Genomic DNA, 18,550 nt, shown 5'->3' with positions numbered 1-18,550 from the left:
CTTCAGCCTGGCTTTTGATTAAGAATGGTTTATAGACATCATTTACTTTATTTTATTCACTTATTTTATTGTATCTATGTTGTAAAATTTCATTTTATCTGTTATTTTACTATTATCAATATTATTTTAATATATATTTTTTATCCCTCTTATCAATTTTATTTGTCTTTGTTTTGTTTTGTCTTTTTAATCTATTTTATCTAGTTTTTTAGTCTAGCTTTCATTGAACTCTATTCTTCTTCTTCTTCTTCTTCTTCTTCTTCTTCTTCTTCTTCTTATAGCTTTTAATCTATTTTATCTAGTTTTTTAATATATTTTTATTTCACTCTCTTTTACTACTATTACTGTTATTATAGATTTTAAATCTATTATATTACATTTTCATCATTTTTATTTTCTTGCGTGCATTGGTCTCAATTTTTTTTCTGTCTTTTTTGTTTTGTTTTGTTTTTACAGTCACCCTTGTCAGTCATCTGTGAAGTACTTTGAACTATCTGCACTAAGCTGTATGAAAGGTGCTATACAAATAAAGTTTGACTGATTGATTGATTGACATCCACTTTGCCGTACCTTTTTAAGAGTTGACTTGAGTCTGCCAGGCATGAAAACATTTTAAACGGAGGTTGCCGGTGTTATAGTGACTTTGTTGCTCTTAATCCATGCATGACTAAAATCATTTGCACGGTAAATCCAGAACAACAATATGTGGCTCCCTTGCTCTCCCTAAGCTCCTGCTTGTGAGCCTGGTAGACTGGTAGACTTTGCAAAGTTCACTTAGAGTTTCTGCATCTCTACTCTGATTATCCTCGCTTGTCCAGGCAGAGCTACACTTGAACCACAAAAAAAAAAAAAAAAAAAAAAAAAAATCAGTCCTGAAGGAGAGTAAATTATGCACCAGGGGAAGAATACATTTTTAACCTCATAACTCTCTTCTGTCTCTTTACCTCCGCTTTTCTGTATCTGACTGCCTCACCCATTCTTATTCATTCTCACAATCACACTGTCCGCACTGTGTTTCCAATCTCTTTTCTCATATTCTGCTCTTGCTCAGACTCTGACACCACACAGACAGAAAAAGTATTGCCATAGGCTGCTGAAACAAGAATTGTATTGGACAGAGAAAATGGCCTTTAAAACTATAGTTACATACAGTATATGCATTTACACATGCATGTCTTTGTATTGATGTGCGCGTCTTTTGTTGTGTGTTATCTATGTGTTTCCGGTGCTCATGAGTGAGAATGTCTCAGTTTGTGTCTCTTTGGTTATTTGTGGTCACCATGGAAGCAGCAACAGTGGAGGGTGTTAATGTAAGATGAGAACCCCTGTGTGTTCCTCGGCTGACCCCTCTTACCTGTTGTTTACATGTATGGTTTATGAATGGCTGTGTGCGTCAGAGTTTACCCGACTATGAGGCATTGTATGTTCTCACAGTTAGCTCTAATTGGACAGAAAGAACTAACATGTTACATGAGATGAGATCCGGATCATCATTATACCCCTCTGCTCTCCTTTCACTTCACTTTCACTTTCACTTCCTTTCACCCACTCTCACCACACACACATTCACACACACACGCTGTCTCATGCACTATTAATGCTCTCGTCTCCAGTAATTACCCTCTCCATCAGAGCTTCAGCTCAGCAATCAGCCAAGGGACCAAGTCCCTCTGGGGATCACCGGCCTGGCCCCCTGCTGGGATGCTGCATCTAATTTCAGGCCTGCCAGGCTGCTTGGTTGTTTGGGCGCAGCTATGATGACTGCGCACAGTGCACAGTCACACAGTAGTGAGGGTGTAGTGACAGAGATAATGACAGCAATGCTGTTGACCAATGGATGGTGCTGTGAGCCCTGCAAATCAGATTCTGTCATGGCGTGAAGGGCAAAAACCAATTCGGATTTTAAACATTGGGGTAACACCTGGAGAGGATATGCATGAATCCTCCGGTTCAGTGCAGCAGTCGATTCATTAGCCTTTTTAATGAGAGAGAAACAGAATGTATATTACACTGCATGAAATCACTAATCAAACAGCTAATTTCATTAAGGTCGCCTCAGGAATGTCATAATAATCCCTGTGAATTAAAAAATAATTATATCAGATTTACTTTACTCAAATGGGAGCACTGGTGGACTGATGTTAAAGTGAATTTACAATTATGAAAGACATTCACGGTGTTCAAAACACTTGGCAGCTTTTACTTTCATACAAAACCCATGTGGAGGCCAGCTTTAATCATTCTTAATGCAGCAGAATGCATAAAGATTTCCTACAACTAAATTGCGTTTTTCTTTAAAGGTGTTTTATTAAGATGTGATGCTGAACTGCCTCAGACATAGGTACTGTAAAACAAAAGTGAGAAACTACAAACGGATGGAAATAGTGCGTAATTTTTGCCACAATATACCATTTTAACCTACCTACCTGAGACTACCACTTGAATTATTTATAGTAGTAGTTAATATATTTAGAGTAATAGTTCACTCCTAGGGTTAAAACTCAAGAATTGCTCACTGTCAACATACTATACAACACCTAAAAGTTTCTGGTAGAAGATGTTTGAACTCAAAAGCAAGAGTCAGGAACTGTGCAGGTAGGTTTAATGTGAGGTTTACTTCAAAGCAGAGATTGGCAACAGGCAGGCATTCAACAAAGACAAACAAATCCAAAATGGGAGCAGGCAGGAGGGCAAAAACTAACAACAGGTAGGAATCATTAACCAGCAGGTAGGCAAACAAGATCAAAAGCTTGACCACTATGACTATGGTGACAAAATAGACAATCTGGTGAGGGATTACTATTAATAGGAGGGTATATATACTGAGGTGCTGATGATGGAATAGGGAGCAGACGTGCAGGCATGTAGGAATCTGGTGATTGAAGAATTGCAGGAATCAACTGAGGACTACTGCCGGACAGGCAGTGGATGGCGGAGTCTGAATGATCACATGACTGAATAGAAAAATGCAGAGTTATAATGATGAAGCTGTTGCCATGACAAAAGTGGGAGACAAAATTGGACAATCTAGTAGACAGCCCATCAAAGTCAACCTAAACCCAACACCTCTTCTGGGGAAAAGGAATATCCTCATGGGTTATTCCTCCAGGTGCTCCGGACATGCAGACGTGCATGCCAAAGACATGCAGGTTAAATGAATTGCCAGCTCTAAAATTGCCTGTAGGTGTGAGTATAAGTGTGAATGGTTGTCTGTCTATAAATGTCAGCCCTGTAATAGACTGGTGACCTGTACCGGGTGAACCCCGTCTCTCACCCAATGTGAGCTCAGAACAACCCTGTCTGTCCTGATGGACAGACAGATGGATATTGATACATATTAATGTAAGCTTCAGTTTATCTTAAAGCAGCATCAAGTGTTTTTTGGCCACTTGGGGGCAGCAGTACAAACTGTAAAGACAACATTGACTTATGTCACCTTATACATTTGTCATATAGCGAAGATGTTTTCCAGAAGTTCCAGATGTGGAACAACAGGCAGTCTAACAGGCAGTCTTAGCTCCTGTCTCTTAAAGGCCCCCCTCCCAATGGCCCCACTCTGTTCTGATTGGCAAGTTTTCTGGAAGCCTGCTGAGGGGAAGACATATCAGAGTTGTGTTAATTTACCGCCAACACAAACCCAATATTTCTTGATTTACTGCGTCATATTAAAAGCTTTTAAATGACTAAATAACGGCCTTTATTGTGAAGAATTTACAGGAAATAACTAACTCCTAACTACTAAAAACTAACTCCTAATTAAGAAACAGCTAACAAGTATACTTCCTGAATAACTTTGAATCTATATGGTCTATGACTAAAGTCTGTATAGTAGATAACAAAAACGTACCTGAGAGCACACTGCTAGACAGTAGACACTATGTTAATGAACACGTTTCTAATTCCAAGATCTTCATGAGTCTGCACTTACCACTTTCTTAATTAATCATCCCTAATTGGCTCTGATAAGCCGCTAAATGGCACATAGCGAACAATTAATCATTACTTCCTCATTACGCACATATATCTATTTTTGTGCCTCCTCAAATAAAGTAATGCATCATGCTGACTTGTTAAAGAATGCATCATTATGTTATCTCACAATTACTAAACATTTCTGTGTCACCTCAGTAGCGCATGATCCTACTAATCTGACAAATTGCTTCCTCATTTGTATCTTACTCGTGACTGCTCAAGATTTTGTGTATTTAATTCATAAAATGCTACCAAACATCTCTTGTTTGATACTAACAGACTCACAGTCAAGATGGATTGTTGGATTTGTTATTTTAGGCTGTGTGCCTTTTCTTCTCTCTTGTTTAAAATTTAATTTGAAACTCATTAATTTTCTTTTCATCCTTCTTTCTCTCTCTCTCTCTATCTCCTCCTTCTTTATTGTTGTGTTGTCAGTCAGTATGCTGATCACACCACCACTTGGTGAGTGTGGGCCTCACCTGAAGCCATCCCGGAGTAAGACTGAAATAGTGTTCAACCTCACAGTCTCTTTGAAATATATTGTGCTCACACAAAAAACAAAACAAAACAAAACAACAACAAAACAAAATCCATTGGCCATCAGTCATGAAAAAAAAACCCCTCAGCTTTCATGTTGATGCTTCAGAAGCATTGATGATAATTTCCACCCTGCAGTAAACTGGGATTTGATTCAGGAGAGTGCGAGAGAGAGAAAAAACCCACTCTGATAAGTTCGCTTTGTTGGAATGTTGGAGTGGAGAATCAGGGGCCATGCAGTGATCAAGAGGTGTTAGGATGTTCAATCAAACACACCGACTAAACTCTGATGAATCTATCATGAAATTGACCTGGATATGTGGGATTCTTTGATCCTTTGATTGCAGTGAATCACTGTATAGTGAAACACAAGCACCTGCCTCACTGCAATTTGAACCCTCACCTGTTTTGCTATTATTGAATTAAAATAATACGCAGATGACCAAAGGGAATGAAACTCTGCCAAAAAGACTTTTTTATGTTATTCAAAATTAGTATGGTGGTAGTGAAGGTTACAAAGTGCGGCTGTTACGTTAAGAGAGTGTTACATTTTGGGTAATTTGTAGCCTTAATGTTGCTAGGCTACTGAATTTCTGTCCGTCACCTTTGCTGTGTATCTGCTAGTGTTAGTGACCCAAAAAGTGTCAGTGTAAAAAGTGTAAGACCAGTTAAACCCACAGGAGTTATCTGATGCCTCATATCAGATGTATTGGAACCACAGAGGCATTACCTCTTTACCACGTCTTAACCACAGAAATTTGATGTTAGTGGATGTCAAAACACAGGCTTAAAATGCTTATAGTCCAGTCCAATAGTCCAATAACCAGTTACACACCACAAATATACCTACTTGGACAAGCCACACAAAGGTGAGATTTATGCTTTATTCAAAGTACTTTTCAAACAATGTGTGTAACTTTTACAAGACAAGGGGCTTTAACCAGATAGTTTAAACTTCCCCAACAATGAGCAAGACAAAACTAAACACTGCTAAACAAAACTTAACAAAACTAAGCACTGCCCAATGAAAGCTTTAAAAAAAACAATAAACAATGAATACACATGTGTAGTATAATAGTGATTCCATTAGAACAGTTAAAATGGAAAAAATGTTTAATATTTTATTAATTTAGCTGTTTTTTTCTGTTTCACTGATTCACTGTAATTTTATTCAACTGTGTCCATAAATAATAAATAAAGTTCTTGCACACATACAGGTGTTTTCGTCTATTCTGGCTGATTAGACCTCTGTTCAATGTAAGTGAAAACACCTGTAATGTGTAGACAGACCTAAAAATTCTAATGGTTACGAACGGTTAAAATCTTTCTGTGGTCTGAAAGCAGACTTTTTCTGAGAGTTTACTTGTGTGAGCACTTGACTGAATCCATCTCAGAATGAAGGAATACAAACAAGGAGTACAGGCCACACAAAGTTGATTTTTACGCTTTATTCAAAGGATTTTTTAAACAAATTGTTAAACTTTTACAAGATAAAAGGCTTCAAAGATGAGGATCAATCAACTACTTCCAAAAGAGTAGTATGAAGCCAATAATGTAGCTTTATATATTTAAAAAAAAAAAAGAAAAAAAAAAAAGAATCCACTGGTCAATGGTTGATTCTCCGAGTGGATAAAATTGAGAGAAAAATGTTTAAAATGCTATGAATTATGTCGCTTTTTATTTAATTTATTGTTGTATTTTTATTAAATTGTGACAATACATTAAAAGTTCTTGCGCACATACAGGTGTTTTCATTTATTCTGGCTAATTAGACCTCTGCTCAGGTTAAGTGAAAACACCTGTGTGGTCGTACCAAGGTTACCTAATGGTTACACAAAATCTTTCTGTGGTCCAAAAGCAGACTTTTTCCAAGTTGTTGCCAAGTTGTGCAAGCCACACAAAGGTGAGTTTTATGCTATTTTCTGAACAAATTGATAAACTTGTACTTGTATAACATAAGGCTTCAAGGATTAGGACTAATCAACTACTTAGGCAAAATGTATCTCATATAAATTTTCCCAACTTCTAAAGAGCAGAATGAAGCCAATAGTATAACTATTCTAAAAAAAGAAATTAATCCACTGGTCAATAGTTGATTCTCTGAGTGGGTAAAACAGAAAAGTTTTAAATTCTATGAATTTTGCTGCTTTTTTTTTTTTATCTATTTCTGTTTTTCTAATTGTTGACTACATTAAAAGTTCTTGCACACAGGTGTTTTCATTTAACCTGGCTGATAAGCCATCTGTTTAGGTTAAATGGAAATACCTGTGCAACTGTAACATGGGTATGCACCAGTTTTAAAAGATGTTAGATATGGTCTGTATCATCAACAATATCTAGCCAAGACTATTGAAATAGAGGCCAGGACTTTGGCTTTTTGTATTTATTCTGGAGGTGCCTCTCTTTACCATTCAGAGCTCACCTGTTGAACACTGATCCATGCTGTCAAAATGTTATACATCTTTATCTGTCAGTTGAATGGCACAGCCACTGCAGCGTGTTTTCTGCTTTACGGAAGTGTCTCACGAGGCTCGCTCTGCAATGCTTCTCTCAGTGGGTTATGTCCTAAAACATTGGTTTTGATTTGGTGAGCTAGGTGGTCTCAAGCTTACCTCCCAACATCCCTGTGAACCCACTTACCAATACTCCCATGCATCATTTGCAAGTATGATGTGGGGAAGGCATACACTGCCTATGTGAATTGCAAATAGGTACAAACAGAGAAATTCAGTTGCAAGACTCTGATTTAAATTTCATATTAAAAATTATTTTTTAGCTTTGGCTGACTGAAGAGGGGATACGGCTCAGTTGCTCAGATGTTGTCTTGTGTTGCTGCTAATGTTGAATACACATCAGGGGCTAGCAAGATGTAGAAGCAGCCAGCCATATCCTCTACTAAAACGTCTGTTTCACTTCTCATTCCAAGGCGCCGTGTCTTCGCCCCTCCACTCTCACTCTCAGATCCTGAGCTCCCAAAGTGAAAGCGGCACAGCAATCTCTGGGCTCATTGACTGTGGGGCCTGAGGGGCTTTGTGGTAAAAGTCTAGGCACGTATTAGCTCTGCAGTGCTGGCTGACCCAGACTGGTCCCTGGCCACATAACCACCGTCTCATGCCTACTGAAAGGGCCTTTGTGTTGGAATGTGTCGGCACGGAGCCTGGCCCCTCTGGAACATCTTCCGTGGGATATGCAGAGCTGGCAGGTTGACAGGCAGGTATGTAAGCACGAGGTGGCTGAAACGTGTCCCTGTTGCCTTCTCCGATCATGTTTAAGAGGCCTGTGTGAGGATTTTTATTCCCCTCCATCATTCCCTCAATTCAGTTTCATTGTTGGTCTTTTTATGTGCAAATTTCTCAATCCAATCTCTTTTTGTGAAAGTCTCTATCCATGTGCAAATCTCCATATCCTTCTGTGTGTCTGTCACACTTGACTTCTTGTCGTATCACTGTGACTCCTCTGCATGTTATTCCTATGACCATCTCAAGTTGCTGTTGCGTTATAATTAATTTACAATTCTCCAGTCTTCCTGTCATCTTCCGCTGTTTTTTTTTCCTTCCGTCTTCTCCATCTTCCCACCTCTCTCCTGTTATTTGCTTCCTCTCTCTTCATTCGCCAATCAGCCCCCTCCTCCAGTATCCTCTCCCTCATCCCATCTTCTACTCACAGTGTTGTGCTGTTTCCTTACCTAATTAGTAATCCCCTGTGGGTTTTGGTTACAAAGCAGAATATTTACTGTGAGCAGTTCAGCCATGGGTTTCTGGGTCATGTAAAGGAAAAGGGAAACTGATCAGCCTGAAGATTGAGGCTTATCATGACTAATAGATTACTAAATAACACATTAATGTGATTATATTACTCTCCCTACTAATACAGTAGAGTAATGCATTACAGTTTAACTTTTGGTAATCATATTAAAGTAGTGAACTAATGAAAACTTTCTTTATAAAGAGAATTTCAACAGAAGTATTCTGTAACGCCTAATTTAATAGTCTATTCATTGACCATTGGATTTTGTTTAGATATAAAATTTGATATACACATGTGGGCGTGAACTGTTACCTAGCAACAGCTTCTGTAAGTGAGCAAAGATAGATAAGTGCTGGCAGGAGAGATGCTGGAGTTAGCGGAGTCAAGAAGGAGATCGGATGCTTCCACACGTGCAGAGATACTCATTATTTTTTTAAATGATTTCCCAGAACAATACAATTTTTATCTGGAAGTTGTACAATGTAGGTTATGTTCAGGTCAGAAAGACATGAAGTCTTGTGGTAGTTATTAACCACTACTGTATTAAATGTTTGAAGGTAAACTTTTATTTTATTGAAATATCTTGAGATTGAGGCAATTTTAGAAGCAAGTCAATTTAGGAGCTGCTTTAGATCATATCAGAAGATTGAGATTGCACAGTTGTCATGGAACTGTGGATGTGCAAATTTCCAATTTTTTTCCTGAAGCACTTTAAGGACTTGTCAACGATGTTGGTTTAAAAGTTGAGTGTCAAAGTATTTCTATAGGTTTTTAGAAAGATATTCAAAAGTAATTCAAAGTACAATTACTTTTATCAGAGAAGTGTAATCTTGTTACATGTTAGAAACTATTAATTTCTATTGATTTTTTTTTTATTAATACTAATAAGTAACTACCCAACGCTGTTTTCCCATTGAAAGGCAAAACAATTTCTTTATATAGCACATTTCATACACAGTGGCAGTTCAAAGTGCTTTACAAATTGCATTATAATAAATAATTTTAAAGACAGGATAAAAACAGCATAAAAACTCTAATCAACTTGGTTTAAGTCAACGGAGGGCTCAGTGAGTGATGCGGCTCTAACCGTGAAGTTGTTTTGATGACATGTCTATATTGATTATATTGATGATGTTTACATGTACATGTTTTTAAATGATCACATATTAAAGGTAAAACATACAAGCTAACAGCAACATACTGGTGAGAATGCAGCAAATAATTATAAATTATTATTGAAAATTGTTACAGCTGGCGTGTTACACCCAACGAGAGATCCCCCCATCAACATTCCTCATTACTTGTGTTGTTTAATTAGATGAATGACAGGTGACAGAGGTTAAGCACAGCAAATTTGATTGACACAAATGGAAAGAAACACTTGTTCCCCCAAGAGGATCAGAGTGTGTCATGAATGCCGGATGATGCAATTAAAGAATTCCCAGCGAACGTCTTAACTACTGTGCTGGAGGCTCTTAACAAGAACTGCTTCAGGAGCAGCATCTTAAAGGAAAATGAAGATTAAAAGCAATATTTTCATGTCATGGATGTCATCAAGCATGCTTGTCATACTTGAAAACAGGCCTGGAGATGTTTGGGGTGTGCATGGTGGCTGCATATATGGCAGAGGCATGTTTATTACACTTAACATTACACAAAACAATCATTGGAAGGCACACATGTAGTAACATGTTAGCTTGAAGCTGTTTGTCTTCTATTTGGTGAAGCACTTGTTAATATTGACCAGTTTATAAGTACTTGGGGGATGAGTGGAGGGTCAACAGCGATGGGCAGAAAGATTTCAGTGGGCACCATTTGTGTAAGTCTGATTAATGTATCAGTTATTCCAACAAACACAGTTTCACAATCTCATGGCAGTGTGTTGTTGTGGTTTATTGGAATTCTTTGAAACCTTTCCTTCAGCATGAGAATGTGAAGAAAATGATTTTAAAAAAAGTACGTATGTAATTACATATGTAGAAACAAGAATTCCCATGAACAGACTATATGTTTGTTTTTTTTTCAAGCATCAAATCTTCACATTTGGCATTTTTGCTTGATGAGTGGCTGATATGACGATTATCAAAATTGTTGACATTTAACTTCCTGTCCATCCACCAAATCATTCATCTCATTACCTGCGTTGGTTTATCTACCTACTTAGATACTTGTTAAGTGTCAGGTTTCACTCAGTGATAGCGTCCTGCAACACTAGACAGATGAATCGTACACAATCAGGCCTTATCATGCTTTACTTATACTTTCCACAGTAACTGCGTTCTTTCATTTACATTGTGATAGGAGTGATGGTGGGAAAGTCTGTCTTGTTTCATTAATGAATATGAAACTATGCCATGTAATTGCTGTATTTACATTCTTCTATTTACAGAGACCTGTGAAATGACTTTGCTTGATGTGTGTTACTGAAAAGGAGACGATAACTGAGCCTTTTTTTTCAACTGCTTCATGTTTTCTTCAATCTCAACAATCTTTATTGGCAGTAGAAACACAAGCTGACCAATTACAGTTCTTTTGGTCCCAACGTGATATCTTGGTTGCTGCTGTAGTCCCAACGTGTAGTTAAATTTTTGAGGAGGTGTGTGTCAGCTATGGTGTAGCTACAGAGCCTTTGCAAGTAGTTGTCGTGGGTACCTTAGGGATAGCTTCACACATAGCTTCACAATTTTTCAAGTCTGTCTTAAAAGATTGAGAACATTGAAACAGGATTTTCTTGCCCTAATTATTCCTCCTGTTCATATTGGCCAGTCAAAGATCCTTTCCTGATCCGCTTTCAGTGTCAGTGAAGGGGGACAAAATACACAGTCCTTGTTTTATGCAAAAATGAATTTAAAATTTATCTGAAGCTAATATGAAGGTTTAGCTGTCCGGGTTAGATAAATCAAGTGGATATCTTCCAAAGCTAGTCTTTTTAGAACAAATACTGTATGTACAAATATATACATAAAACGAGGACTATGTATTTGGTCACCAGCACTTACACTGAAAGCACAATAGGAAGGGATATTTTTAATGGTCAGTATTTGCAGGAGGAATGATTAGAGCAAGTAAAACCTGTTCCAATGTTCATATGGGCACCTGACAATTGTTTTAAAAAAGACTTGAAAAACTGTGAACCTATCCTTTAAAAATGCTTAGTTTAAAAGCATATGACTCCTTAACAGTTTCTGCTCAAATCTTACTTTGGAATACAGTATCTGTCACAAGATATGGAAATAACTGTGCTGACCTTGTATTGTTGTATTGCTGATGCAGCATGTTCAACTTACTGGCTTATATGGCTATGTGATTTATTCCAGATATAGGATAAACAGTCCTCCTTTAACATTTCTATTCAGAGCACCATCATTTTGTTTGGTGTATAATAGTATATAGGTCTTTTCAGTTTTCCCCTGTCAATACACACCACCACTCTTTCACAAGCCAACTCCTTAGATGATCAATTTGTCATTTCACTATAAAGTACCATGGTGACTTAAAGGGAAAAAAAACAAGTGAGAAATGGAAAAGAGGATCATTTATAAAAAATATTATTTTCTATGCATTCCTTAGTCTATTTGATTCAACACAGCATGCATACTGGCTTTCACCTCTCAACACAATGGGCTGTACTGTGCTTAACATTGACAATAACAACTAGTTTGTTGATTTCAATCAAGTACATAGCTTCTAGTCTGAAAAGTGAAACCAATGCGGAAGTCCTTTAAACCTGCATTCTTTCTAATGGCCAGCAGGGGGCGATTCCACTGACTCAAAAAAGAAGTCCGATTGCATGGAAGTCAATGAGAAAATGACTACTTCTCACTACCTCAGTAAACACTTTCCTAATGAGTTTATGGTTTCAGCCGCTAGTTTCTTCAATAGAGAAGTCTTCTTAAATACAGCATGATTATTTTGTAAATGATGGTCCCATTTAGAGTAAAATAGACAATAAAGCAGCGTTTGCTTTAGGGCAGGGCTACCTTGTGATTGACAAGTCGCTACCATGGCAACAATGTTGATTACATAACATATTTCAAAGTTAATTGTAACATTTTGTCCACCTAAAAAAGTCTTGTTCAGTGCTTGGTTGTACTAAAAGACCCTCTAAGGAGTCTATAATATGTAACTATATGTAACTATAATGACTAAAATGTCTAAAAATGACTATATCTATGTTATATATTTTGAGTTGTACATTATCTGAAATGTCTCCAACAATTTTCAAACGAGAAATCTGTAATTTAATCAAGGTAACAGTTTGTTTCATTTGGTCATCTGTCAATGGCATTGTACCCCCTCTACCAAAGAGTATGCGCACACAAGATAATATGTTGGTGTTGTGGCTGTCTGCCAGAAATTGCGATAAATTACTTTTATTCAGTTTTAAGCCACATTTTTATGATAAACTTTTTCAATCTTGGTCATTTTTAACTGTACCTTTTAACCGGATGAAGTATTTTAGTTATTAGATATCTGGATCTTACGTTATCAGAAAAACAAGCTGAGCAAACATTAGAAGTAGCTCAGATAGCAGCCCCTCCCTGACATCCTGTGCCCTCCGAACAGCATCAGGGAAACACAGATTTTTTTTTTAAAAAAAAATTATTTTCTTTTACATGAAATTGCTTTATTCACTGTTTTTTACCAGTTTTAATCTTCTGTGGATAATTTGGCTCCCAGTAAAAACATCCTGAACGATGAACACTGAAGGAATCCTAACCTGGAGAAGCTGGTTGTTTAACAATGAGGACAACAACTCCCATGATCCCACGGCACTTCACAGTGTCATCAAACTCCATCTTCTGTTATTGCTTTGATTGAGAGACCCCTAGCGACAGAAATTACATATTGTGCATTTAATGGTTTTAAGCCTGTTTTTCGCTAGCGAAATTTAGCATTAGCATTAGCGTTATCATAGACTGTAAATGTAGTGTGCTAACCAAGCTAGCACCTAGTGTTAGCGTCAGCCTCTCATCCAAATGTGGTCACATCATTTCTGGCTCCAAAAATCCAAGATGATGACGGTCAAATCGCCAAACTCAAGGCTTCAAAACGGCAGTCCAAGACGTCCATATTTTTTTTTTACAATCTATTATTTCAATATGTCTGTGGTAGTGCTTTGAACATTTGCACAAGACCTGCTTTCACACATGAATGCCTGACTATAACACTGTTTGAGAGAACAGAGCATGTTTTCTTTATAAAAAGGGCAGTTGGAGCTGAGGGATAGGTGTAGGTGTATCATGTCAGATCTATACCTAGTCTGTCAGGGATGGGAGGTTGTTTTTATGCTGTTCACTAAAACCCACAACAGACTATCTCATGAATTATGCAACGCCTTAGGTGGAAATACAGCCTTGGGCATTTTTTTAACCCTTGCAGTTTGATTATCCAGGGAATCTGCATTTCAGCCAGTTATTTTTCTAGTGGATTGTCAGTAATATTACAAAGTGGAGTACATGAGTGTGCTTTGTTAGGTGTTGCCTAATTGCATTCATAGCTTTTTATATTACACAAATTATTTTTACAATACAGAACTGAACAATGGCAATGCGAGACGAGCTGAAACATAGTTCCATCCGGTAAAACGCATCAGCCCTGCCCTAAAATGGTTCAATCAGAGGTCTCACAATGAGAGACTGGCTTCAAATCAAAGGACCTTGAAGCCCTCTCATATTTTGTGTACTGGCCAGCTGCATCTGAAAAAAAAAAACTTTTTTCTCTCCTCTTCTGATGCAGTGAAGAACATGCCTTCAGCGCTTCCTCAGAATTCAGAAGAGATTTCCGCTGAGTAGCTCGACCTCACAGCCTAATCACCAGATCTAAAACTCCAGCAGAGCTCCATGCTGCAGCGAGAGGGATAAAACCCCCTCCTGCTGTTGCTTCCTCCGGCCCCACATGCCAGGACACAATTAATTCATACTGCTGGCAGCCTTGGACTGTCCCAATAGTACAACTCTCATCCCTTACGCTCATTTTCTGTTCGTATTTGCATAATATGAATTTGGTTTGTAATGGTCTATTGGGGAACACAGTCTGCAAGTTTGCATTAATAAGAGAAAAATTGAATATGCCTAATTCAAGTGATGTTTATGGTCAAAGCACAAAGCTAAAACTTCTGCTCTTACAGTGGAAGTGGTGAGGGAATATATGATTAAACGGGCAAAGCGAATTTCACTGAACTTGGTGTAAAGGAAGTGAGTGAGTGTGTGTGTGTGTGTGTGTGAGACGCTATTTATAACATAGGGAGAGACCTCTAATGGCAACTTGCTGAGGATAATCGTGTGCGTGTGCGTGCGTGCGTGTGTGTGTGTGTGCGCGCGTATGGAAGAAGGGGACGGTGTTGATGAATTTAATCACAGATAGGCAAACTGGCCGTGGGCTGAGTGAGTGAGTAAGTGGAAAAAGCTCTCTGCTTTTCCCTGGATGAATAATCATACAGTCCTGCCACACTCCTCCTTTGCTGGCTGTTTCTGAGGAACGCATACAAAAAAAAGAGAGGTAGTCAGAATCAGAGAAACAGAGAGATAGACAGACAGGAAGACAGAGATGAAGAGAAATAGAGCGAGAATGATGAGATGAGGAGAAACAGTGCAACAGTGCAGAGGAGAAGATGAGGTAAGGGCCAAACTAAATCTAGAAAGAATTCCCCAGGCAGACACTTACAGTGGAGCCAGAATCTGTATTATCAAAGCTTGTAGGGATGAGTAATGATAGGATCATAGTACATCGCATGACTAAATATAAACCACCCGCAGCTCTGCTCAAATGTAATTTATACCAATAGGAGACAGACAAGAGAGAGTGACAAAAGGAGATATGTTTGATTCTCTCTATTTTTCTTCCCCTTTTTAAAACCAGAACTCGGCCATCTGTGTGCCAAGTCAAGTGAGCGGAGGTGTGGATGGTGCGCGTGGATCGTGATGAAACTGATGCCCCTGGGACTCTCCCTGCAGGCAGAATAATAAAACGAGCAGCGTGTGACTGATGTGTGTGTATATGCAGAGAGCATTTACAGACATTACACTGGGACGGGGGTGTGTTTCTGCAATTGTGTGTTGACGCCCAGAGGGAGAATCCTCGCTTCACTTGTCCCTCCTCCATGTGGAGGTCAGGGATCGAGACCGGCTTTAGAAGATCATCCCCACAACTGAGAAATTCAGTGCCTTACTCACACTTCAGCAGCTTGCTTTGTAGCTTTTTAGATTTCTCCAGTCACTAGGTTACCTTATTTGTTTGTAGTTGTGTCAATAAAAATATTGTTGCAGTTATTGACTTTAATGTTCAGTGTGTATTTACAGCTTTTCTATTGAGCTTCTATTTCTTTTGAGGATAAGCTTCCTCACATCCACCTTGTACGTTTGACAGTGGCCTCCAATATCCCAAGTCAAACACTTGTAGCAGCTTAATAATGCAGTTACAGAAGGATCAGATGAAGCCTTGCTTGCATATTCTAATTTAACTTAAGAAAGAACAGTGTGGTGGTGAATTTCAATATGAGAATTTGCCTTTGCTCATTGAATTACCCAAGTGTCTGCATCAGAAATACATAATGGCTGTATGAATTCAAAACGTTAAATTCAAAGACTTATTATTTGTTAAAATATTTTATTTGTTAAAAAAACTTGCATGTTTAATCTTTGGTCCAAGAAGACCAACAATGCAATTTTAAGTATGCATAAATCATAACATCTTTAAATATCTTGCAATCTCCTGCTTGTAAATCCACTGTGTGAAATCTTTTGAAATGTCAAATCAAAAAAAAAACAGAGTTGTGCAGATCAGAGGGTAGAAACTTATAAGAGGAAACTCATCTTGATTACAAGTGAAAATAGGAAGGAATGAAGCTCATCAACACAGAAAAGTACAGCTGTGGCAGACTAACATGTGAAGGAAAGAAAAATGCAGAGACTTAAAGCTTATAAAACTCAACATATTTTGACAAATAATGTTTGTATATGTGTGCATTTTTAATAAACAAAAACAATTACATACTGATACATTAAAAAAATATCCTGAATATAATTTTTGAAACAGATCTGATGCATTGTTTTAGCCATGCTAGCAGCATGGCTCTAGGGATGGCAATGTCAGTACTGACACTTTGTACAAACATTCATGATTTCCAGATGATGTATCCCACTAACTTTCTGACTTCTCCTCTACAGCCACCATGAGGTTGACATTTGTGGTTTTAAGTGTAATATCTCAACAACTATTGGATGGACTGACACAAAATTCAGCACATTCATGTTAGGTGAATTAACTTCATCTGCTATCATCAGGTCAAAATTTTATGTCTATGAGCAAATGTTAGCACTGAAATACACTAAACTAAGGTGGTGAACATGGTAAAAATTATATTGTACCTGCTAAACGTCAGCATGCTAACATTGGCATTTAGCTCAAAGCACTGCTTTGCTCAAAGCTGCCGGTATACTTCATCAGAGCTGCTTGTTGGATGGTCGAACTGCTTTAGAAACCCCCTACCCCCCAACACCTTTCTGATGTCAGAATTGATCCGACAATTTCTATAACTTTCCAAAACCGTCAATCCGACATTCACACCATATGTGGAGGTAAGAAGGGTTTGAACTTCTCTCTCTAACTCTCTTCTTTCAATAGCTACACAAATTTGTGTCCTTTTTGATGTGTACAAATGAGTGCAACGCTATGTAAGCCTTCCAGGAGAGACTGTATGGCTTTGGAACAGCTACAGTACAGACACTCTCTTCTAGCATAACCTGGCCCTCATCACGTCTATGGACTCTTAGTCTTTATTAAACACATTTGCAATAGTCATGAACTAAACGATATGGAGAAAATAATTTATGAAACATCTGTTTTATATTGGTCTATTAAGCATGTTGTGGTCACTACAAAATTTGAGTTAAAAAACGAGCAGCCCTCCAAAACTTTTAGCATCCGACAGGGACCATGTGTAAACACAGCGGTCGCTTTCATTTGACACTACCCGGGTCCCACACTACTCTGCTATGGCCTTTGATTTCCCATACCATTCTGCTGCACCTCTGAGACCAGTTAGCAACAGCAGGACTCTACATTGCAATGCAACAGCACTACCACTGCAACATGGGTAACTGTGACACACTCATCTAGAGTTGCCTCCAGAGTCACTGTATTTCAAAACTGCAGAGTCTAGAAGTGAGGAACACAGTCAGACACAGATTCCCTACAAACACACACACAAGTCCTCACCATTTTATTCAGTACAGATCTTTGTCCCGTGGCACCTTTTTTGTCAGACCTTCTTGTTGTACTCTTGCTTTTGAAGATCTTATTTCTGACCAGGAGAGATGATGATGTTAATAATAACCCTGTGTAGTGTTATCATAACCCTGAATAGAATACTTGAGGCCACAGGCTCCCTCTCCTTCTGTCCTATTTCTTTGGTGTTTTTGAACAATTCCTACTGGGACTCGGCAAGGCAGCACACTGGGACTCGGCAAGGCAGCACACTAGAGAAGACAGGCGACAAAATGGGCATAATGACTGGCCTTAGGGGGGAGACAGAGACAAAGAGCACCGAAACTGTTAGACAGTTTTAACCTCATCAAAAGCGAGGACAGATCTGAGGGCAACGAGGTGACTTGCAGACTGATTAAAAGAAAAAGGTTACCAAACAACTTCAGTCCCATGTGGCACTGGACTGTGGAGACAAAACAGAGAGAAAATATGCCTTAACTGAGATAAGAGGAGTATCTTGATGCAGATAGTAGAAGGGAAATGATTGCCAGTCACCTCTCTACTAATTTGATTATAGCTTGAAATACAGCAGCCATCAAATACACACCCACATCCTCTGGTGCAGGGCCATCATGGTGTTTTTGAAAAAATAAACTGCCAATTGTGTTTTATTCCTCCGACATAAAGAAGCACTTCATATGCAATGCATTATATGAGTCCTCGACATACCGTGTTAAGCATAAACTCAACATAAACGCCATATAAATACATTGAGTCTGACACATGTATCGGAACATATGGATTGAACATCAAAACATATCTACCCACTCAACATCCCGCCCCCACCGCATTAACACTTTTTCCTATTTTTGTGGGGACCCGTTTTTTATTTTACAGTAGAATCCTATTTTCTTAACAAACGTTGAAATCAGCCTTATTTTTTAAGCCTTTGGATAACCCAAATCCATAAAACCTAAACTTGAGACTAATTTTAATGCCTTACCTTACACTTAACTCTAACTACAAACCAAATTTTAACCCTAGCCCTAAATCTAAGCAAAAATCAATCCAGTCAAAGATGGGCCAA

At 38.3% G+C, this 18,550-nt stretch overlaps 1 long non-coding RNA gene across 1 annotated transcript; it reads left to right on the top strand.

Annotated features, from left to right (window-relative positions):
* Window positions 1-6,301: 6,301 nt before the first annotated feature.
* On the top strand, window positions 6,302-15,531 carry LOC137197636 (uncharacterized). The gene is made up of 3 exons (XR_010931493.1): window positions 6,302-6,412; window positions 7,436-7,723; window positions 15,118-15,531. It is a non-coding gene; the product is annotated as an uncharacterized lncRNA (long non-coding RNA).
* The last annotated feature ends 3,019 nt before the right edge of the window (window positions 15,532-18,550 follow it).

The sequence above is a fragment of the Thunnus thynnus genome, chromosome 14 (genome assembly GCF_963924715.1).
Source record: "Thunnus thynnus chromosome 14, fThuThy2.1, whole genome shotgun sequence".
Lineage (NCBI taxonomy): Eukaryota > Metazoa > Chordata > Actinopteri > Scombriformes > Scombridae > Thunnus > Thunnus thynnus.
Note: the sequence above shows the minus strand (reverse complement) of the source record. Positions and strands in the feature narration are given on the sequence as shown.